Here is a 24,420-nt window from a genome sequence, read left to right as displayed (position 1 = left end):
TACATATTGTGGGATCAGGCTCCAAATTCCTTAACAGGACACCCATAGCACAAGAGTTAATAGCAAGAATCAACAAATGGGACTTACTCAAACTAAAAAGTTTTTTCACAGCAAGAGAAACAATAAGAGAAGTAAATCGGGATCCTACATCATGGGAACAAATTTTTACCCCTCACACTTCAGATAGAGCCTTAATATCCAGAGTTTACAAAGAACTCAAAAAATTAGTCAATAAGACAACAAATAACCCAATCAACAAATGGGCCAAGGACCTGAACAGACACTTCTCAGAGGAGGACATACAATCAATCAACAAATACATGAAAAAATGCTCACCATCTCTAGCAGTCAGAGAAATGCAAATCAAAACTACCCTAAGATACCATCTCACTCCAGTAAGATTGGCAGCCATTATGAAGTCAAACAATAACAAGTGCTGGAGAGGATGTGGGGAAAAGGGTACTCTTGTACATTGCTGGTGGGACTGCAAATTGGTTCGGCCAATTTGGAAAGCAGTATGGAGATTCCTGGGAAAGCTAGGAATGGAACCACCATTTGACCCAGTTATTGCCCTTCTTGGTCTATTCCCTGAAGACCTTAAAAGAGCGTACTACAGGGATACTGCCACATCGATGTTCACAGCAGCACAATTCACAATAGCTAGACTGTGGAACCAACCCAGATGCCCTTCAATAGATGAATGGATTAAAAAAATGTGGCATTTATATACTATGGAGTATTACGCAGCACTAAAAATGACAAAATCATGGAATTTGCAGGGAAATGGATGGCACTAGAGCAGATTATGCTTAGTGAAGCTAGCCAATCCCTAAAAAACAAATACCAAATGTCTTCTTTGATATAATGAGAGCAACTAAGAATAGAGCAGGGAGGAAGAGCAGGAAGAAAAGATTGACATTAAACAGAGGCACGAGATGGGAGGGAAAGAGAGAGAAAAGGGGAATTGCATGGAAATGGAAAGAGACCCTCATTGTTATAAAAAACTACATAAAAGAGGTTGTGAGGGGAATTGGAAGAGAAAATAAGGAGAGAAATGAATTACAGTAGATGGGATAGAAAGAAAAGATGGGGGAGGGGGGATAGTAGAGGATAGGAAAGGTAGCAGAATACATCAGTCACTAGTATGGCATTATGTAAAAATGTGAATGTGTAACCTATGTGATTCTGCAATCTGTATTTGGGGTAAAAATAGGAGTTCATAACTCACTTGAAACTAATGTTTGAAATATGATATGTCAAGAGCTTTGTAAGGTTTTGAACAACCAATAAAAAAAAAAAAGATTGGGAGTGAACCATTTCATGGGAACTGTTTTCTCATTAGGTTATCTCCCCGCAAAACAAGTTTCTTGAGGGTGGGTCTGTGTCTTATCAAATGATGTATCAATAAGGCCTAGAAAAGCTCAAGGGAGTTTGCAGGGTCACATAGTTATCGAATGAACCATCAAATGAGACCATTTTTTTTTTGAGTTCTAATTTCCTCATCTAAAAATGAGAATCACAAAACCGACTCTATTCCCAAGCAGGGGTGAGGCATGCTTTAAAATGCTGGGGGATTTTTCTCTTAAAACTTGCCAAATCAACTCTTGAGCATACTCATTTAAATTCCTTAGTGGGCAGCTAAGAATTCTCCATGGCTAAGGCTGGCTTCAGTCATGGAAGGAAATGAGTCAAACAGATGGAATCATAAACACACATACACCTTGGCCGTAGTAGTCTTTGCAAACTTTTAATCTTAAGCTTCCCAATTTCTCCTTCTCCTACCCCTTATCCTCTGCCCCACGAAACGGTCACTTTCTAGACCAAACATCCTTGACAAATTCAAAGCAGTTGCTGGGGGTTTGACTACCGCTTCACAGGTAGTTATAAACCATTCTGCGGTGTGCGAGCTGAGATTCCAGCTAACTACGATGGCATGAAGAAGCTAATTAAAGCCATCAAGAAGACTGTTGAAATGAAACTGGGAATGCAAACACTGTCTTCCCTGGATACAGTGATTAGCAATTACAGCTGCTTGTTTTTGTCAGAACCATCTGGGGTTTGTCAAAGTTTTGACATGCAGCATAACCTGTCGCCAATCAAAAGAGAAAGGCAGGAGGAAGGGAGGAAGGGAGGAAGGGAGGAAGGGAGGGAGGGAGGGAGGGAATCAAAGAAGGAGAAATATCTAATATTATAAATAAGAAATCAGACATAGAAACTTTGTATCTTTCCAACTTGGAAAAATATTCCACTTGTATTTAATAACTTGTATTTAATAACTGATCTGATTTTGGTCAAAGCCTTAGTTCCTCAGCTTGACTTAAAAGACCTATTCTCTCTTCATTCTGAAAAACTCAACTGTGAGAGACTCAGGCAGCTCAAAGTGGGAAAAGAAGCCCCTAAGAAGGAAGGACAGAGTTAAGGAGAATCAAGTTGCAAGATGCAAGTGCTTTATATAAAAGGAAACTGAGCTGCTCCTCAGGCCTACCTAGTGTCCTTGATTACAGAGACAATCTGGTGTATTAATACCCATGTTATATCACGAAATCATAGACTATATTTCCTAAAATGTATACGTTCAAATCATGTACCAAGTATAAATGCCCGGTGAAGAAAATAATGGTAGATGAGAAAGGGATAACAGGAAATACACAGAAGAATATGTTGATATAAAGCTAGGTTTTTCTTCTACCTTCATCAATTTATTAAGATGACTCTGCCCTATAAAATAAACTTTGGGGAACAGAATAATTCTGCCTGGACTCTGGTAGAGCTCCGGACATGTGGCATGTATTCCAAAGTGGTTTTGTGAGAGGAAGAGGAAGAGAGAAAGAGTAGGACACATTGTACGTTTCACGCAGGAGTGAAGGACACGTTTGATGAGTGGTACCCATGTTCTTGTTCTTGATATACTGATAAGTCCCAACTGTACAGGTCTTGAGCCAAGTATGATTTCTTTATTTGAATAAGAGGTATCTTTTATGGGTGTAATATTCTTTAGCAAGATTTATGCTAGCTCAAACATTTAAGATCCATGATACAAATCTGAATTTTAGCCAAGTCTTACAGGAAATTAAAATAACAAAATAGGGGTTTGGGATGTAGCTCCATGATAAAGTGCCTGCTTAACATGTGTAAGGCCCTGGATTTGATCCTTAGTATCACCAAGAAAAAAAAATATATCACAAAAGTTCAGCATCCTCCATGAGCTGCGTGTGATGGGACAGGACCCAGGGAGGCAGGACCAAGGCTGCCCGTTCCGGGTCTTGATGGTAGAGCAAGCAGGAGCTGAAGCAGGAACACTCAGCACCGCTGAGTTATTTTGGGAGCATTTGTTGTCAAACCCTCTCTCTTTCTGCTCTTAACCTGCTATGTCCCCAAGTCACTTTGTAGGCACCAGCAAGGAGTGAGAAATGAGGAAGGGAAGAGAAAAAACAAAGGCCCCCACTCATAATGATTCAAAATTGCCACTAATGATGATAGCAGACACTTATCTAGTATTTTTTTTATTTGTGCCAGGCATTAATTCATTAAGTGCTTACAATTCCTGATTGTTCCCATTTCACAGATGAGGAAGCCGAGCCACGGAAAGATGAAAATGTTCCAAGAGTGGCATTGTCCGCCACTCAAAAGCACAGAAGAGGACAGAGGGTGGGTGCTGGGTGGCTTTAAAATTCCCTTCCATATACACACATTATTCTTATTCTATACTCCCTTGTAACTAGGAGATTCTCCATGTGGCTTGGTTTTCATTTTTCCTAGCCCCAGGGTTTGATCCCAGGACCTAGCTCATGCTAGCGAGCACTTCACTGCTGACCTATATTCCCAGGGAGAGTCCCCATTTGGGTACTGAGCTCCTAGCCTGGTGCCTAGTCTAGAAGATAAACTCAATAGGTGATTGTCCTATGAAAGAGCGTTTCACGTCAGTTCACCGTGGAATCTTCTAGAACAAATTTGGTCCCTCAAAACACAAAATCCCAGTTCAGTTGGCTTTTACATCGCCTATACTTTGCTTCAGTGCAGCCTAGAAAGGAGTTTATGCCGCTGAGAAAAAAGACAGTCCCACAGAACGTCATGGTCATGCTAATTTAAAGATCTAAAAAAGCAAATGGGTCCCCCTAAGAACTAGAAGTCTTACCTGTCCCCACACTATAAGGTGTCCTCAGCCCGTCTGAAGTTCTGAGGGAGGAAAAGAAGAAGAGGCCCAGAGAGGAAATGAACCGAGACAACCTCACTTCACAGCCAGCGGAAGGAAACCCCCACACACGCCATCACATCCTACGTGTGCGGTTGCCCAGCAGAGGAAAGCTTAGAGCTGCCTTTAGAAGCAAGTTCTGGTGGCTGCAGCCAGAAGGAGAGAAGCCCAAGCATGCAGCGGGCATAGCTGTCACCTCCTGCCGGTCGGCCCAGCCCAGAGAGGGCAGGAAGCCAGGGGCTCAGGATCCGTCGCAGAGGCGCGCCCTGGGGTGAGTGCTCAGCCCCTGGCTGGGGCCAGGGTGCAGCTGGCTCAGACTCTGACTTCCTGAGTGGATGACAGACACTCCTGACACCCTTTCTGGGGCCAGGAGGGCTCAGCAGGCCCTGACTGAGGAAGAGGGGCTCTGGTTCTTCTTTGAGTTGACCTGGAGGCGCTGGCTTGCATGCACCTTAGAACCCAGACAATTTTACTTTTTAAATCATCCGGGTAGATGCTTCCTGGTGTGCCGGCACCTGGCCCCTCCTCTCTTCCTGCTGTCCTCGGAGACCTTGAGTTGAGGAGCTACGTTTTTGTTTTCTTAAACCATTTTAGTACTTGGGAGTGTGGATTGGAGTCTCTTACATCCACCCTGTTTTCAGCCTCTTTGGGGATGGCTCTTGGGGGGCGAGGAATGGTGACTGAGAATGGGGCTGTGTGGGGGGCTAGCCCCAGGGGTCACTAGCGTCCTCTCTGAAGGGCTGGGGACCAGTGAACTGTGCTCTACCACCACACAGGGCCACCCTCAGCGCTCCGTCCTTACTTTCCTTTATATTTATTTATTCATTTAATGCATTCATCCATCCATTCATTCATTCAATGGCCTTTCTTCCAGACCTTTCTGGAAGATTTGAGGTCATGTTTTTCTCTCTCACCAAAATGTCTTCAAAATGAAGAACACCTCAAGGAGGAGAGTCATTCTGGAAGGGTCCGATCGCGGTTTCAGGCTACAGGGAGATGCCTGGGCAGTCCGCTCCCGTGCCGGCCAGGGGAGTGAGGACGGGTGCTCTGATCTTTTCCACTCCTGCCTGGGGACCCCCTCTTCCCCCCCAGGAGTTGGTTTCCCACCCACGACTGAGTGTGAAGAGCAATTAGCCTTGACCGAATTCTGGGACCCAGCCCAATGGTTTTCCTCCTCACAGCTGCCTCCTTCCAAGCTTGGTTGTTTTCAAGGACAGACCCATTCTACTAAGAACGGGGACCCGTGGAGCAATGGAAAGGGAAGGATAGGAAGTCAGTTTGGAATTAGAGCTCCGCCATTGCTCGTTAATGAGTTCATGTATTGACCAACGGCCTGGCGAGTGCTCACCTGCAGCAGCCACTCTGTGAGGCAGAACTGTAGAAGAGGGAACAAGACTGGCCTTGGCCTGTGCCCACAGGGTTTCAGTCTGAGGGAGAGGCAGACCACAGGGGAAGAAAATTGCTTTCTTTTACCCTTTTAGGTTCTTTGACCAACTGGTCTATGAATGAACTTGATATAAGACACGATCAGAGAAAACGACTTTAATCACCTGTGCACCTGAAAATATGAAACTCAAAAGGTGGCCAGATGCTTGAGGCTTATACAACATCCTGGACTTAAGAGGGGAAGAGGGAATCCATGACTCTGGAGGCCAGCAGAGGCAAATTATGGGATGGTGAAGGAAAGGCCTGGTTATGAGTAGATGACCAGGAAAAGTGGGGTCCAGGAAGGGTAAGGCAGATTGACATGGTGCCTTCTCCACTGACCTGGAATCTGTTGATTTAGCCATCCTTCTCCTTCTGGTGTGGAGAGAGAGAGAGAGAGAGAGAGAGAGAGAGAGAGAGAGAGAGAGAGAACGTGCACTTACAAGTGGAGACTCCTTTTACAGATGTAAATTCTCCTCCCCACGCCCCAGACAAGCAACTTTCAGAGCTTCTGTGTCTGTGGTTTTTCAAAACAACCAGCTCTACATAACCAATGTGTGACAGAGGTGCACTTTGGGGTGGCATGTTCTGGCTTCTTATGGGGTGGTCTGTCATGTCCTGAACGCCATTGATGATTGTCTAATGTGACAAGGACCAGAACATGTGATGGAGATACCTGATCTTGTCTTGGAGTCCAGAAGGTTCCATAAGAAGAATGGAGATGAGAACCGAAAGAGGAGAAGGGATGCGTGAGGCCAGGGCTGGTGTTCCAGGCAGAGGGCACAGGCATACAGAGCTCTGAGGGGGGACATCATCTGGAAAAATTCAGCCAGTACAGCCAGGGTGGAGAGGAGAGTGACGTCAGGGGAAATGTCAGAGAGCGGAAATGTGCAGCTGGCATTAAGGCCGCTAGGTGTTCTCATCGGGGAGCTGCTAGGTATGTTGTGAGCTGACCCCTTTTGCTATGGTGTGGAGGAAGGACCAGAGGGAACCGCCTCTGAGGGAGAACACAAGACGTTTGATGCAGCTCGTCAAGTGAGGCAGCCGTGGGTGTGCAGGATGAAGGTGACAGAAGCAGAGGTGGACGAACTCAAGGGTCATCTAGAAGGAAAGTAAACAGGGCTTAGTGGTAAGGAAAAGAGAATGTGGGGGAGTCAAAGGTGCCCCCCAGTTTCCCACATGGAATGTCCAAAGAGATGCCCTTCAGAGACTGATAAAGCTGGCGATCAATTAGTTCTGGATGAGTGACTTGGGGAGGGTCTGGTGGACACCCAAGGACAGACGTCAGCTGGCAGTTGACAGGTTGGTCTAGAGCTCCTAGTAGAGTATACCTGTGGCATACTCATGGGAATTAAAGCCATGTGTACAGATGATAGGCTTTGAGACCGAGTTCTCAAGTGAGAAAAAAGGGAGTGGTTTAGGGCTGAACTCAAAAAATGCTAACATTTGTAATAGAGGCAGAGGAGAATGAATTCCCCAAGAAGTCTTAGATGGCTCATCGAAAAGTTAAACACAGAATTAACATAGGATCCAGCAATTCCAGCCTGCCAGGTTTTGCACCTGCAGATTTAATATCTGAGGGAAATACTGCCTCCATGCTGAACTTGTGCGGACTTTTTTCTTGTTATTGTTTTCTAAACAATACAGTATAACAACTATTTACCTGGTGCTTGCGTTGGTGTTAGGTGTTGTAAGTAATCTAGAGACGGCAAAGCCTACAGGAGGATGTGCAGGGGTTCTGTGCAAATACTATGCCATTTTATCTAAGGGACCTGAACATCCACACATTTGGGTCCTTGAGCCAATTCCTCGTGGATACCAAGAGACACCTACATATCCGAAAGAATTGAAGAAAGGGACTCAATTAAGTATCTACACCCTCATTTTCATAGCTGCACTATTTATAATAGCCCCCCAATAAAAATGGCTTAAATGTCCATCAACAAATGAATGGATAAGCAAACAGCATAATATCCATATAATGAAATATCACTCATCCATCAAAAGGAATAAAATACTGAAACCTGCTATTACACGAACCTGGAAAACAATTATGCTTAGTGACAAAAGCCAATCACAAAAAATGTCATATGAAGATCTCATTTATATGAAATGCTCCAAAGAGGTAAATCAATAGAGACAGGATGCAGATTGGTGGTTACCAGGGGTTGGGGGAAGGGAAAATGGAGAGCAAAGACTTAATGGGTATAGGATTTCTTTCTGGGGAGATAAAAATATTTCAGAGGTGGCGGTTGCATAACATAGTGAATAAATGAAATGTCGTGCAATTGTTCTTTTTTTTAATGGTTGATTTTATGTTGCATGGATTTCCTCTTAGCATTTAAAACACAGGGGTAGGGAAAGAAGCAGAAGATTAGGCAGGAGTCACCAGTGATGTAGAAGGGGACAGACTTCATGACTTTGCCAAAATGACCCGGCCTCCTGGTGCCTCTTCCTCTACATGTAAATAAGGGAAAAGAAGGGCTGGGGCGGGGCACGGGGGTTCAAGTTGGTCTCACAGGCTTGAAGCTTCTAGCGGAAAAGGGGTGTCTAGAAGAAATCGGTGCCCTGCGTCTGACCTCCAGCCTCACTGTGACTGTGCTGACTTCAAGCAGAATGAATTTTTAACCCCTGACCTCAGGGCTTTCCCCAAAGCAGCTAGAGCCAACTGCAATCACCCAAAAGACCAGCAAAAATGCACCAGAATTGATTTCCCCACTTTTTCAGTCCTGAGTGGAGTAACAGTAAGCTCTGTGTCTTACCTTTGCCCAAAGTGTCACATGCATTGGGCTGTAAGTGACCTGTTATGGCTTCTTCCCTTCCTTCAACCTCCTGCCCCCACCATTCTTGGGACTCTTTCTCTCTCTCTCTTTCTTTTTCTTCTTCTTATTCCTCTTCCTCTTCTCCTCCTCCTCTTCCTCTTCCTCTTCCTCTTCCTTCTCTTCTTCTTCAGGTTGAACCCAGGGGTGCTTAACCACTGAACCACATCCTAGCCCTTTTTTATTTTTTATTTTGAGACAGAGTCTTGCTAAGTTGCTTAGGGTCTCGCTAAGTCGCCGAGGCTGGCTTTGAACTTTGTGATCCTTCTGCCTCTGTCTCCAGTTGCTGGGATTATAGGCATGAGCCACCACATCCGGCTGGAACTATTTCTTAAACTACAGCCCTTGAATCCTGAATCAGAATCCACTCCTGGAGGAACCCAACCTAAGATCACCTGCTCCACGATGCTGTGGATACTCAAATACGGTCGTGTGTTGCTTAATGACAGGGATTGTTCTGAGAAGTGCATCATTAGGCAATTTCATGGTGTGCACATCACAGAGTGGGTTTACACAAACCTAGATGGTACAGCCTACTAAATCCTGTTTCTCTGAGGGCTAAACAGAACAATACAAGATTAAACCAAGCATGGGAGAAAATAAGGCAATCAAGAGATGCACCAGAGATGTGTGAGACTGTTGCTGGTGTCACTCGGCAGATTGTTTAAACAGGAAACCCTTTTCTGTAAGGAGAAGCAGCATACTCTAAAATAATGATAAAAAATTAAGTAAATACACAAACCATTAACTTAGTCACTTATTAGCATTAGCAAATATCAGGTACTATACATAATTGGATGTGCTGTGCTTTTGTCTGACTGGCAGTAGGTCTGTCCACATCCAAGAAATCTGCTCTGCTCTGACGTGATGACAGCTGGCACATCACTAGGCAATAGGAGGTTTTCAGCTCCATTGTGATCTTAGGGGACCCGCATCGTAAATGCAGCCCATCTCTGACTAAGACGTTGATATGCAGCACCTCAGTGTAGTTTAGTCCTCCGCACTCCAGGGATCAACTGCCCTTGACCTTCGACATCTGTGCATTGATATTCCTTGTAGCCGTTCAAGGGTGTAGTGTGGGGGGATGAGGGATGGGGGGCTTCTACTCATCCCCTCTGACCTCAGTTTAGAGAAATGCACAGCACTAGCTCAGCACTAGTTCCTTCAAGATGCCGACAGTCTCTCTAGGAGATGGCAGTGGGTGAACAGCATTGGGCAGCAAATGACCTCTGTGTTCCCCTGCTTCGCTGTCTCCCCTACAGCTCAGTGGATCAAACTTTCCAAAGTGTGGAGAACAAATTGGATAATATTACATGGTACAAGATGCATTGAGGGGGCTGGGGTTGTGGCTCAGCAATAGAGTGCTCACCCAGCATGAGCGAGGCCCTGGGTTCGATCCTCAGTACCACATAAGAAAAAATAAATAAAATAAAGATATATATATATTTTTTAAAAATTGCATTGAGATGGCATTAATTCACTTGAGTCACAGAGAGAGAAAACTTTGCCTTTTTCATTCTTTTGGACCTCTGACTCTGGTCGGATCTTCAAACACCTGGGCCTCCCGTGTCATTGTGCATACATGTACATCTATGCATGCATATATACACAATTTACATATAGTTGTGTTTTTTGTTCACTTGTGTTGCCTGTTTGGGAACTGTAAATAAATGCAAACTCACTGAATGCATTCCTCCACGACTTGCTGTTTGGCTCCACACTATGTTGTGAGGGACGTCCACATGTTGACGGGGAGGTACCAGTGAGGAGCTGGAGGTGGGACTTGGTGGCGAGCACTTGCCTAGCTTGTGTGAGGCCCTGGGTTCCCTCCCTGGCTCAGCAAGGGTGGGGGCGGGGAGCTGAAGGTTTGTTCTCATGCTGTGTAGGGCTCTGTTGCATGAACATATGACAGTGGATCTTGAGATCAAATGACAGTGTTAAGTCATTGTGAAGGACAAGGGCTCAGAGTTAGGATTTCAGGAGGGCACAACCAACGGGCCTCAAACTTCTCCCTCTCTCTGGCACAAAAGATCAGCAGCAGAGATGTGAAGCTCAAGGTCAAGTTAGGAACAGTTTTGAACTGGGGGTTAGAGGGGAATGGATTAGGAACTCAAGAGCCAAATGGTGGGAGACATCACAGGAGGGAGGGGGCCTTAAATGGGTGGGAAGGAGGAGATCCAAAGACTCCCTGAGATTCACATGACTCCCCAAAAATAAAAAGAGATAGGCACTGTGCCTGGGCCAGCCCAGGAGGCAGGATTCAGGCTTTCACTTTCAGCAGCCGGTCCACTTCCTCTCCTCGTGAGCTCTGGAAGGATCTAGATGAACACTCCATTTACAGAAGCACAGTTCATACACAAGTGATTGGGCTCCACAAGTGTCAATCACTTGGCCTGACGCTAAAGAAAACATTTCCCACGCTGCCCCCCCCCCCCCCCCCGTCAGCTTCCCATTGATGAATTTTCTACAGTCACCTTCTCCTTCCAGTGCAGGGGACCGTTTTGCCACCACACAGTCCTCCAACGGTCACGTCTGTTAGCCATGCGTCACCTTTTAACTAATTTCCATGACACTGAAAGTCCCCACCCACAGTGTCACTCGTACTGAGTGGAAATATTTGGAGGAAGTGAGACCATCAGCAGCTCAGTGTCACCATGGGAAATGAGAAGGCTGCTTCCCAGGTCACACCACCCTGACATGGCTTTAGCCAGTCGGGTGCCCTGTCAGCGCCCCGTTTATCAGCAGGCACTTTGAATCACAGAAGAAATGGAACACTGAGGGGTGCTGTGCTCTGTCCTTCCAGGGATATGGAGGAGTTGAAGCCATGACCTTAAGTCAGGGTGCCATTGGTCTGACTTTGGTAGCTGTGGGGACTTGGGGGGGTGTGAACTATTCTTTGTAGGTGACACATATTGACTGACCCATTGAGAATAAATAAATGAGGAATAGCCTATTAATCATGATTCTCCAGAAAAACAGACCCAATAGGATGTGTGTGTGTGTGTGTGTGTGTGTGTGTGTGTGTGTGTGTGTGTATTGACTAAGCCAGGGTAATATCCTGATGTGTGTTGACTAAGCCAGGGTTATGTCCCGATAAACCCAACATAGGTTGAAAATACCATTAAGTCAAAAATGCACTTGATTCTCTTAACTCGCTGACGTTGACCATCGTAGCTCAGTACGCAGAACACTGTGCAGTCGATTTAGTTTCCCCTTATGATCACATGGCTGATTGGAAACTGTGGCTGTCCATGCCTGCCCAGCATCTAAAGAGAGGATTGGATCACATGTCCCTAGCTGGGAGAAAGATACAAGTTTCAAATTTAAAGTGCAGATTCTGCTGAATGTGTAATACTTTCACACTAGCATGAAGTTGAAAAGTCCTGAGTTAAACCCATGGTTAGTTAGGGACAATCTCATACATGTGTGTGTGCGCGCGCGCACGCTCATGTGTGTACAGAGAGAGAGGTTTATTTTATAGAATTGACTCACACAAGTGTGGAGGCTGACACATCTCAAACCAGCAAGCCGGAGACCCAGGGAAGAGTGGATGTTGCATTTCAAGTCCAAAAGCCATTCACTGACAGAACACCCTCTTGCTCAGAGAGGTCAGTATTGATTCTGTTAAGGTCTTGCACTGACTGGACAAGGCCCACCCACATTACAGAGCGTCATCTGCTTTGCTTGGAGTCTGCTGATTTAGATGTTAAAATCATCTAAAAAAAGAAGTAAAATAAAACTGAATGTGGTGAGATATACCTGTAAATCCCAGCTACTCTGGAGGCTGAGGCAGTAGGATTATAAATTCAAGGCCAATCAGGCAAAGTTCATGAGAACCTGTCTCAAAAATCAAAATACAAAAAGAGCTGGGGTACAGTGTGACCTGATGGTAGAGGGCTTGTGTCGCAAATAGGAGGCCTGGATTCAATCGCCGGCACTCTTACCGCCCACTCCCCAAATTATAAAATAAAATAACTCCACGGCAATGATATCCAGAATAATTTCTGACTAAACATTATTATCTAGGCCTATCTATCTTGGCCTAGACTAGTTGACACACAAAAAATTAACCATCACGGATTCTGTATCTCATTTCAGAAAATAATTTAGTAGTTATCTACCAATCCAACATTTGTTAAGGGTCCAGCACGGGTCAGGCCACATGCTAGGGGCTAGGGGCTCAGCATGAAGCCAAGCAGACAAAGGCCCATCCTCACACACTCACACATGGAGGTGGAGGAGGGGGTCTGGGTAATTAAGATTTTTAATTGGAAATTTAAAGTGCATAGGTTTCATGCCTTCAAGAAGCTCTGCAAACACAACTCAGGTTAATCAAACCTAATTTTCCCTTCTACATATGGTATTGGGGTTTGGTAACAGGAAGAAAGATTATGGAGTTTGGGGACTTTATAGCCCACTCAGGAACCTCGGATCTAAATTACATGGTGACTATAAACACATTCTACAATTAGATACAACGGGCTATCCATTCTACAGCTTTTTAAAAGCACATTTAATTCAGTTGCAAGGGATGTGAGGCTGAACAAATTGCACACCATCACATTTACAATAGAATGGCCAGGAACTTTGGTGTGAATTATTTCATTGACTTTGTGATTTCATTATTTTTTTTATGGCAAGACACTTGAAAGAATGACTGCATTCAGGTGTTGCAATTTCAGAGGAGTCACCTGGCAGGGACTTAGAACCACTTGATGGTGTGTGTTTCTTTGTTCGCATCTTTGGGCCACCTTTTAATTTCCTTGTGTGTGTGGCTGTATTGCTGCCATCTGAAAGAAGGATGGGCATCAGAAACAAAGGCATTACTTCACGTTGTTGAGAACTGAGAGTCTGTTTTCTTCAAATGTACATGTCTGAGCCAGCTTGCTGGGTAGTGGTGTTCATGGCCACCAGCATAGAAGTATAGCAAAAGAGCACCAGTCTTATTCAGAATATCTGAGTGCCACAAGCTACAGGTCATCATCTGCTATGACTTGGATAAGTGTCCCCCAAAGGCCCTCAGATTGGAGGCTTGGTCCCCAGCCTGTGGTCTATTGGGAGTTGGTGGAGCCTGTAGGAGGCAGGGCCTTAAGAGAGGAAGTTAGGTCACTGAGACATGCCCTTAAAGGGATATGAGGACCCAGCACCTTTTTCTTCCTCTTCTGCTTCTGGGCCATGAATGAGCAGTTTTGCTCCACCACATGCTCCTGCCATGTTGGACTCCCTTGCAATAGGCCCAAAGCAACAGGGCCAAGTAATCATGAACTGGAACTTTCGACATCATAAACCCATATCAACCTTTCCTCCTTAAAAGTTGTTGATCTCAGGTATTTTGTCACAGAGAAAGAAAGCAGACTAATACATCATCCAGTTTCCAATAAGGACTGGAAAGAACCCCAGGATGCACCCTGCATGTTGGTGTGCATCAGAAAGAGGAATTTTACTGAGCAAACATCATTACAATTTATCTGTCACCTGTGGGCTCCAACAGGCAGCACCACTACCCTTAAGAATCCTACATTTGAGCTGAGGAGAGAGCACACATTTGGAAAACAAAAATCACATTTAAAAAGTATATTTTAGCTGGATGTGGTGATGGATGCCTATAATCCCAGCAGCTCAGGAGGCTGAGGCAGGAGGATCACAAGTTCAAAGCTAGCCGCAATAACTTGCTAGCCTCAATAACTTAATGAGGCTATAAGCAACCTAGTAAAGATGTCAGCCTCTGGATTCTTTCAAATGAATTTAAGCTGTCTTAAAAATAAAAAATAAAAAGGACTGGGGATGTGGCTCAGTGGTTAAGCACCCCTGGGTTCAATCCTCAGTACCCCCTAAATTAATTAATTAATTAATTAAAATAAAAATATAAAGTGTATCTAAGTATATGGCCAGGTGGAAGAAGTCAATCTGAAAAGTCTACCTATGGCCTGACTCCAAATTCATGACATTCTAGTAAAAGGCACAGCTATGGCGACAGTAGAGGTGTCCGTGGTGTGCAGTAGTCAGGGTGGGAGGAGGATGGGCAGGGAGAGCACCGACCTCTTTGATGTTTTCCCAAGAGACCAAGAATGTGCCTGATCGGGACTTAGACATCTACAGTCCTCTCTGGAAGGGCTGTCCAGAGACACCTGCAGGGCTCCCTCCCCTTCCTTATTCAGCTCTGCAGCCACATGTCACCTTGCCTCCCTGTGCCACGCCCCAGTCCCCACCTCGAACGCTCTGCCTGCCACCTGTGCTTAGCACCTGGCAAGGTAAAGAAATACCTGTGTATTTCCTTGTGCTCTGTTTCCTCACCTGGACCGTCAGCTCCCTGGACCTTGGGCTTTGCTAAATATCTGGCACCTGGGAGGCGCTCACAAGCCATCCGCTGAGTGTCAGAGTGAGCGAGCGCGTGAGCAGGTGGTAGGGACTAGAGCTTCGTGCAGGGGAAGAGGGGCTCCCTAGGCCTGCTCAGGAGAGGATGGCTCAGGATGGCCTTGCCACAGGAGGAGGGACCCAGGAAGGTACCATGACATGGGGAGGGGGAAGGGTGGCTTGAGCAGAGGTGTATGCACTTGGTCTTGGGAGAGGATCCTGTGGTCTAGAATGAAGGCTGTGGGAAGGCAGAGGAGGGAGCCATCCATGCAGCTCCCTGGGAAAGAGACCCCAAGCCTGTCACTGTCACTGTCACCGCACACACCGTTGGCAAAGATAGGCTCAGGAAAGCAAATTTGGATCTTTTCCAGAATCTGAATACCAGCCTGGTTGAAAAGTAGAGTTCTGCTTGACATTCTTTGCTCTCCTAAGAGCAAAGAATGGTTTGGGTCTGAGCAGTTTTCAAAGAAAATGCTGCAGACTGCTGGCTTCAGCCAGAGGAAAGCTTCAGCAATGCTTCTGGGTAGTTTCTTATCCCCACAGGCCTGTGGTGCAGGGGCAGGCCCCCTGGGTTCTTGAGAGGACAATTTAGCAGGGAAAGTCATCTATTTTATAAAGTGTGTTGGGTGGAGAAATGAGTCTCTATATACATAACCTAACATCCCAGCCACGATATTCCCCAAACACCCAGTTTGAGAAGTATGAGCCACTTCTATGTCAGATTTTCTCTTTGCTCAATCATTTTTTTCTTTGGCTATAGAAGAGTTACTTAGCTCAACACTCTCTGAGTTCAACTTAATCTGAGTTTCTTTCATTCAAGGCTTGTGAAAAGTAATTGTGCATGATGTTGAAAACATGAACACAATCCAAATGATCGTCAGCACAATCCTAATAATTATTGCAGTCGGGCAATCCACCCTGGAATACTATGCTACTATGAAAAAGGAATAAAGGGATCTATACACAGAGATAGGCAGGCAAAGATATGTACCAAATCTAAAGCAAGAAAAAGACTACTTTTAACAAAATGATTACCTTTATGTATCTCCACAATGAAGCAAAAGTCTAGTAAAATATAGTACACCAACATTTTAAAATGTTTCTCTTGGATTGGAATTATTAAGCAGGCCCATTTTTTTTTTCGGTAGAAAATTTCAGCCTCTGGATTCTTTCAAATGAATTTAAGCTGCTTTTGTGATTAAAAACAGGTTAAATCATGTTTCAATACATACCTATATTGAGGTACGTTTGCATATGTGCATGCATGCATATACATTTGTGTGCAAGTGAGAGTGTGTGATATTAGGAATGCATTAAGGTAGTTGAAGCTTCAGCTGGGCACAGTGGCAAACACCCATAATCCCAGTAACTTGGGAGGCTGAGACAGGAGGATCACAAGTTTGAGGCCTCAACAACTCAGCAAGGCTTTGTCTCAAAATAAAAAATAAAAAGGTCCGGAGACGTAGCTCAGTGGTAAAGTGACCGAGGATTCAATTGCTAGTACCTTCTCTGTCCAAACAAAAATAAATAATAGTCTCAGCTTAAAATCAGGCTTATCTCCTGGTTGTTTTGTTCAGGTTTATTTGATCGTGTAGTTCATTTGCTCCTAAGTAATTGCCAAAAATAAACAGCAAAGTGAAAAAAGTTTCTAAGCCTTGTGAGAAGCAGTAACACAGAGAGCATCTAAGGAGATCCTTTCTCTGCTACATGGGAACAGGCTTGAAGCAATTAGCAAGCAACCTAAAGGGGAGCTGGGATCTCTGGAATTCAGGTGATGGGCAGATCCCAGAGAGCCAGACTAACTGGCTCTGAGCCAATTCCTGAGTCCACGTCCCAACCCTGCCATACCAGCCATATGCTCTGGAGCTAGCAACATCCGCATCTGCACCAAGGAGTTGAGGAGATGCCCATCTCGCTGAGTCAGCACACAGCAAGCACCTGCAGCTGGATCTGACACACTAAGGGCTGGGCTTCCTATTGCCTATCAGGAGGAAAGAAGCACAGGGGATATGGTTTCATAAATGAGAAAAGGCTAAAGAATAAGTAGGATTTCAGAAGAGAACACGAAAAACACAAAAACAAAACCAAATGCTTCTGGGATGAATGTGACGGTCCAATTCCGTTCAGCTCGACCTCTGTAAAGGAAGTCGAAATGACATTTTATTACCTAGGTGATAAATGGGAACAGATGGGTACAAGCATCACAATGAAATTGAAGAAGATGTTTTAAAGTAGCTTTTGTTTGGTGTCGTGTAACCCAATCTGCATATCAGTTGTTGGTCACCAAATATGTAGTGAGTCCCTCCCACAAGCTGGGTGCTTGTGGGACCAAGATACATAAAGCACCCACCGGCATGAGCTGTTCTCTAGTGGACTTCATGTCAGAAAACTAGTGGGTTCACTTGTTTTATTGTTGATTTGCAAAGTACCCAAGAGCTGCAACAGTGTCCTCTATCTGACTCGGTAATAAACTGGGGGGGTGGGCGGACATGGTCGTACCCTTATGACTTGGACAGTTCTTCATTTTCTATGCTAATGGAGATTTGCAGGAATAAAGTCGATAGATCCAATTATGCTTTTTTTTTTTATCTGTAAGTTCAACAAATCTTCCTTGCTCTCCTTTTAAGTCTAAACCCTTCCTCCATCTGTTTGGATCTCTGAGTATCCTTCATCCCCATCTCTTCCTCTCCTCTTGCAAAGGGTCATAAGGGACCAAGGGAGAAGGGGGAAGAAGAGCTGAGGGTCAGGCTGCCCATGACATGTTCTAAGCTGACTTTGGCAATTCAGCTGGTTGACCTTGGCAAACCTCTTGCCAGTCTCACCTGCTATAACAAATGTGGTCGGGTTCCTGTGACTCTGAGTCTTTTGTTTATTACCTGGACCACACTGAAAAGCCCTTGTGAGTGCCCAGGCTCAGCCCTGTTACCTCCTGAGAGTTCAAACAGAAAGACCAAGAATCTCCTGGCACTGCAGGATTTCTCTGCAAGGGGAGTAGTACAGAAGGTGCCCAAACAGCTCGCAGCTAAATTTAAGAAGTCAGAGAGTCATCAGTTGGTTCAAAGGGGGAGTCCTTCACTCTTGGAATCATGCATCCAAGGACTGAGCTGGGAGTCTGGTCTCTGCAGGAGAGTTAAAAATCAGACAGGAGCCATTATTACAAAAATTTCCACTGAAAAATAACTTCCTTCGAAGAGAAGCCGAGAGATTTGCTAATTGCAGCTTACTCTAAATCTAATAACAGTCTGTGTAGCATTTACCAAAAAAAAAAAAAAAGCACAAGAGGTTCTAATGATGGTTGTGACAGACAGATTTGAAAGATCTGAATCCAGCCATCACCAGGGGCCCTTAAGATGGCAATCTGTTTAGGAGCCAACCATGTGCGTCCAGAGATCTGTCAAATGTCCCTTCTCCAAGATTCTGACCCACAGCAGAGACGGTTAAAACACACTCAGGCTGTGGTGTTGTTCAGAAGTTCAGCCATATAATAACTTTAACAGGCACATCACACAATGCTGCCCAAAGTTCAAACATTTCCTTGATGTAGGATGATCACAATAGAAAGGAATGTTCTTCTTATCCGGCCATCGGTGAGGTTTTGTCTTCCTTAATCCCAGAAACTAAATCACTGGCTACTTTGGAGACTTTGACCTAAATCTTAATTGATGTCCACTGTCTGTTTGGACCACTGTGTGCGAGTTCAGCCAGACAAGCCCAGGAGGAGGGGTGAGCTTGGCTTTCATCTTCACATAGTGAGTTTAGGGTAGTACTCCTTCCACCTATAATTTAGATTTAGAAGGCTCTCCCCACTTAATGTTTGATACAGTGAAAACTAGGTACTTCTTCGACATTTGATTTTTCTCTTCAATCCTGGTGCTAATAAACATGGGATCAAAATTTTAATAGCCAACATTTAGATATGAATTTACAATTCACTTGGTACCGTAAGCCACGCCATCGTATTTAATTTTCCCAAGGGTCCTGGAGAGGTATTTTGTTGTTGTTGTTGTTTGTAGATATGCATGAAAGTAGAGTGTAGTTTGCCATATTATACATACATAGAGTATAACTTCTTCTAATTCCAATCCCTTCTGAGGTTGTACATGATGGAGAGTTTCACTAGTCTTGTACTCATGTATATGAACATGGAAAAGTTATGTCTGATTCATTCTATTGTCTTTCCCATTCCCATCCCCCTCCCTTCCCTTCATTCTCTTTTGATCCAATGGACTTCTATTCTCCCCCTCCCCACGCTCCCTTGGTGTGGATTATTAGCATCCACATATCAGAGACAACATTTGGCCTTTGGTTTGGAGGGACTGGCTTAGAGAGTACCTCCTATTATTTCTACCTTTCACACACAGAGGGCCATACCATGGAAAAATTCATCATACAAGTAATCCTTTGATGTTCATCCTAAATATTCCCCATCCCTTTTCTTTTCTTTCCTTTTTTCCCCCTAAGTACTTGTTATGACCAAGCTCCCTTTTCAAGTCCCTAATATCCACAGGCTCCCTCCAATTTTACTTTATCAAAACTGGGCTTACAAGGAAAGATTCAATCTCACTGATGTATTGGTGTAGCTGCCTGCCACCCCACTCCCGCTATGTGCTTTTTAATAAGGAGATTGGCTTCCCTAGTGAAGAAAAATTTCAAGGAACAGATGCAGAAGAGGAAGTTTTCAATTAGGGTTGCCTTTTTTATTTTACCCCCCAACCCCCACCCAATTCTACAGCGAGATGTCCTGTGCTTTCGCCAGCTCGCCTGTAGCTGGGACATCTTGATCTACCAAGTTATGAGAGACCCCAGACAGGCATTCTGCAGGAAGAGCTGTTTTTCTTTGAAAGCAATGCAAGAATAGGTCTATGGAACGCTGGCCTCATTTGGTTTCCTCGGGGGGGAAAGAAACAGGGTGTTTCTGCATTAATTAGAAAGTTTGAGAGGTAGGAAGAGATGAAGGTGATGGAGAAATAAGTAATTGCTGCAAATAGAACGTTGACTATTTATTCTAAAGTGTCCCCAGTTGGGGGATGGGTGGTACACAATGTGGCCACTGTAATGAGAGGGGCTCCCCAGAAACTGGTCACATCTCCTACCTCTGTCCCTGTCAGTTCTTCTAAACACCCAGCCTACTGTATGAACTTTATCACTATCACCTTCTGCACCTAGTCTCTCCCCACAGCTGGAGACCAGGAGATCACATAAGGGGTAATGATACATTTATCTTATAAAGAAAAGCTATCATAACAGATAAAATTATAAGCCCCAAATCTGGTAGATTTTCTTAATAGGTGGAAAGGATCAGGTCTATGTGTAATAATATAATAGCGTAAATATATTTTTTTGTTGAGTACCTAGTATGTTCTGAGCAAACCTGCCTCCTCTGATTCATAGCCACCCAACAACGGAGGTGATATAGCTATAATTTTTGATCCTCCATAGAGTTAAGAAGCTAGGGCTGTGTGGCCAGCCTGCTTGGGTTCAAATCTTGATTGTGCCTTGGACCTGCTGTGTGGCCTTGGGATAGTTACTTAACCTTTCCATGAATCAGCTTCCTCTTAAAATGAAAATAATAATGCCACACACCTTTCGGGTGGGGCGGGGGGGGGGATTCCCAAGATCATCCTCAGGCCCAGTGAGTCAGTGTTCAGCATATAGTCATACCCACAACTAAGTTCTGTACATCAAACACACAACTAAGTTCCATTACATCAAAAGGCCATTCATCAAGACTCACGAAGGGAAAGGCACATGGAAGAAACCAGGCCCGGGCTACCAAGAACCCCATCCCCATGAAGTCACACAAGATGCACAGAACTCCTCCAACAATGAATTATGTTGTGTGAAACATCGATCCAGGAAGCTCATCAGAGACTGAGTTGGGAGCTGGTCGCTTAGGCATCCTCTACCATATGCCCAAATTTCAGACTCCAAGAAGGGAAACAGGTGCTCAGCATAAACATCCATGGCACACACAGCTCCAACATGGCGCACCTCTTTTGTCATGGAATAGTGGGGGCGCCCTACCATATCCCTGATGACAAGAAGGGCCGACCATGCAAGCAGACCTTCTAAGGACAGCAGTCTCAGGCCCCCCTGTTCACTCTTTTCTGCATACAGCATTGGATTGTTGTGAAATTAGATGAGTAATATGTATCCATTGCTCACATCATACCTTACCCTTGGCTATTCCTTAAAATGGTCCCCTTACACCATGACGGGAAAATGGAGATGATGGATCTCTCCATTCTCAAGTTCACAGTGGATGGATCCCTTACTTACAGCTTGACTTACACTGAACACATAGCTCCTCAAGCCATATCACACCACGTTATAGGATTCTCATTGATTAAATTTATTCTTAGAGTCTATTCATATTCTAGAGCCTTATTGACTCACCTGAGCATGTTTTGATTTAGGACAATCTTTTTTTGCTGTCCTTTATATTTTAGGATATGTATCCATAATGCCCCCAAGAATTTTTTTTGTAAGATCTAGATAGTAAATTTCACATGACAACTGAAACCATCCAACTATAAATCATTTTTAGACTTAAAAATTTTCTGGAAAAAAAATTCTTTTACTCACCCCCTCCCCATGGAAACCCATTAATCCATTTTTACAGCCAATTAAGGGAGTATTTTAGTTTTTTTAAAAGTGGGAGGATTTAGAAATGGGGCCAGGGCTAGAAGAATCCTTTGAATTTGAGATAGATTTAACAAAAGATGCATCATCAATGCAGATTTCCGTGTGGGCACAGAGTACAATGCAAAACATCTTGAAGCAATAATTTATTTTAATGTTGACATGGTTAGTTATTATGCATCTGTCTATTCCAATAAATGAAGATTTTGAAAATGTCTTGTTTCTGTTCCCAGAGAGCCTAGCGTAGAGCTCAAACATGGTAGATGTTCAATAAAGTTCTGTTCCATTGACACCCAAATCCTGATGCATTTATGTAAAAAAAAAAAAAGGCCCATCTTTGAGCATGATGGTTTACAGCATATCCAAGTGAGTAGGTGGACATTTCTTGGATGACTATAGCAGCCAACCTAGGGCTGAATCTTGACACCTACACAAATTTCTTCTTTTAATGAGAAAATTAAGCAAGAGAAGAGACCTAAAATGAAAGCATAAGTGAATGGGGTTGTTGGATATCATTTGAAGAATAAGCAATGGAATTTAGATGAAGCACTATGTGAATTTCATGGGACAAGGAGGTCAAAACACTGGTTACTGATAGCTGAGCCTCTGGTCACTGCTGAATGACTGAATGAATGTGCAAAGCAGAAGCAAGAGGCAGAACACACGGGAAAGAGGAAAAGTAAGAGATGAGAGATAAAAGCAGAGTGATGCTATCACAAAGTACCCGAGTCTGTGTGGCTTACAAACAACAAATTTATTTCTCACAGTTCTGGAGACTACAAGTCCAAGATCAGGTGCCAGCTTGGTCGCATTCTGGTGAGGTCCATCTTCCAGGCCTGCAGGTGCTGCCTTGTCATTGTACCCTCACATGGCAGGGAGGGGGCAAGAAAGTTCTGGGAGGTCATTTTTATAAGGACACTGATCCCATTCATAAAAATTCTACCCTCAGGATCCAGTCACCTTCCAAAGGTGCTGCCTCCTAATATCGCAGCATTAGGGGTCAAGTTTCCACATGAAAATTTGGCACACACATAAGTATTCAGTCCATCGCAGCCAGCGTCACACAATCCATGAAAACATTTTTGTTTCCTATGCACCTCCCTGGATATCAGTGCCTCTGCAATGCTCTGATGAATTTCTCTCCCCACCCACGGCATACCAGACTTAGCTCACATACCTGCATTTTCTTGACATCTTCTCTTGAACGCCCCAGCCCGCTCCAGCCTCCCATGATTTCTCCTGCCTTGTACGTCACACTTTCCTTGTCCTAAGGGAGTGTTCTGGAACAACCTGGTCCTAGGGAAAGAGAACTGGCCCCAGGTGCCATGAGACTGAAGAGGCAGACAGATCCAGGATGGCACAGGGGGCAACTTATTAGGGGACTGACTGAGAAGCTCCGTGCTGGGTGGCAGGGGTGAAGTCCAAGTGGATCCCTGCAATTTGGCTAAGAAAAAAAAATATATACACATATATGAGAAAAATGACTTTGTCTTAGCCAATTTGTACCTTTTTATCTTAAGAAAATGTCAGCCAGGCACATTCCTGGTGCCAGGGTCCAGTTGTAAAGCTCCATATGCCACTCTAACGGCTTTATTTATTTATAGTTTGCTGGGAAACCGTGCAGGAAAAATTACAGCCACCCTGGGGCAATCATGGTGATTACAACTCAAGATGAATCCAGTTTCTTTTCTTCCAGTTTCTTTTCAATGGATCCACACTTCCTCCTTTTGCATGGTTTTGGAAACTGAGTCTTGTTCCATTGGCAGTGCCCTGGAATCCCAGAACCAGAGCTGGGAAGGAGTATTCTCCCTGCACTGAGTGACCTGCTATCAACCAAAGCCTGCAGAATCCTGCTACCATTGAGATGGCTCAGCTATGCTTACCACACTGACCTGTGATAAGAGGACAACATCCTCCTTCTGTCACGATGCAAGCAGAGATTACAGAAGACTGATAACTTTGGGACACAACTGTCAACCACAGTGCTTCAAGATATGGTCACCCCTCGTTGGCATGAAACGAATCTCAGGAGACTTGACTGTCTCTGGTCACCAAAGGGAACACCAACATGTCAAGAGGTCTCAACCAGAGAATAGCTTCATGACAAAGACCACGTGCAATGGCTGGGATGCCAGCCTTATATGCTGGGTCTCCTTCAGACCAGGGCTACCGTGTGGCAACTTGTTTGGGACATCATGAAAGAGAAGAATGTTCCACTCCGTCTCACGGTGGTTGAAGCAGCTCTTGAGGAACTGCTGAAATGACTTCAACCGTCAACGTGGAGGAGGATGTCTAGAAGGACACCAGGAGAAAGTAAAATTGGCACAGAACATGAGAAGAACTTCTAGATCACTCTGAACTGTTAGTTACATAGTTGTTTCTGTTAACATGAATTTACCAATAAACAAATAAATAGCCAGTCCTGTGAAATAGCGGCCGGTGGGTAGTTCTCTCCAAGCTGGTTGGGTGTGTTTTCAAGGTGCCAGAACATTAGGCCAATGTTGCCTCCAGACACTTCCTTGGAAATATCCAAACATAGCCACATGGCACCTGTAGACTCCTGGGAACACTGTATTTGTTTCTGGGTTCTTCCAAGTGTCAACAGAAAGGCTTTATGGAAAGCTCTGGTTTGTTTCTCCAACGATTTTGCTTCCCAGAGGTAAACATGGATCTTGCTCTCCACTCCCTTTCTCCCCTGCTAGCTCTCCCTCCCTAATGCATCTGACCCCCATGCAGTGGGGACTTTTCTCTTCTCTCCCCACATATAGGGATTCTCTCAAGCTCTCTAAGCTATTTGGACTCAATGTGTTTCTTAACAAAAAAAAATTTTTTTTCAACCCACCATGAGAAAGATGAACTTTGAGGACCGCTGAGTTTCCCCCTCGTAGAGAGAATGTACATCTGGGGCCACAAAAAGTCTGCCTTTCCCATTCTCTGCTGCCTGCCAGCGTGTGAACTTGGCCCTTCTCCCAGTATTTGAATCCCCTC

The 24,420-nt window shown here is 44.5% G+C and overlaps 1 long non-coding RNA gene across 1 annotated transcript; it reads left to right on the top strand.

The window, feature by feature from the left end:
* The first annotated feature begins 4,244 nt into the window (after nucleotides 1-4,244).
* LOC144366355 (uncharacterized) lies at nucleotides 4,245-23,851 on the top strand. The gene is made up of 2 exons (XR_013425425.1): nucleotides 4,245-4,463; nucleotides 23,129-23,851. It is a non-coding gene; the product is annotated as an uncharacterized LOC144366355 (long non-coding RNA).
* Nucleotides 23,852-24,420: the final 569 nt, after the last annotated feature.

Source organism: Ictidomys tridecemlineatus, chromosome 8 (genome assembly GCF_052094955.1).
Source record: "Ictidomys tridecemlineatus isolate mIctTri1 chromosome 8, mIctTri1.hap1, whole genome shotgun sequence".
In the NCBI taxonomy this organism is placed as follows: Eukaryota; Metazoa; Chordata; class Mammalia; order Rodentia; family Sciuridae; genus Ictidomys; species Ictidomys tridecemlineatus.
The sequence above is the reverse complement of the archived record's forward strand: the minus strand, read 5'-3'. Positions and strand labels throughout refer to the sequence as shown.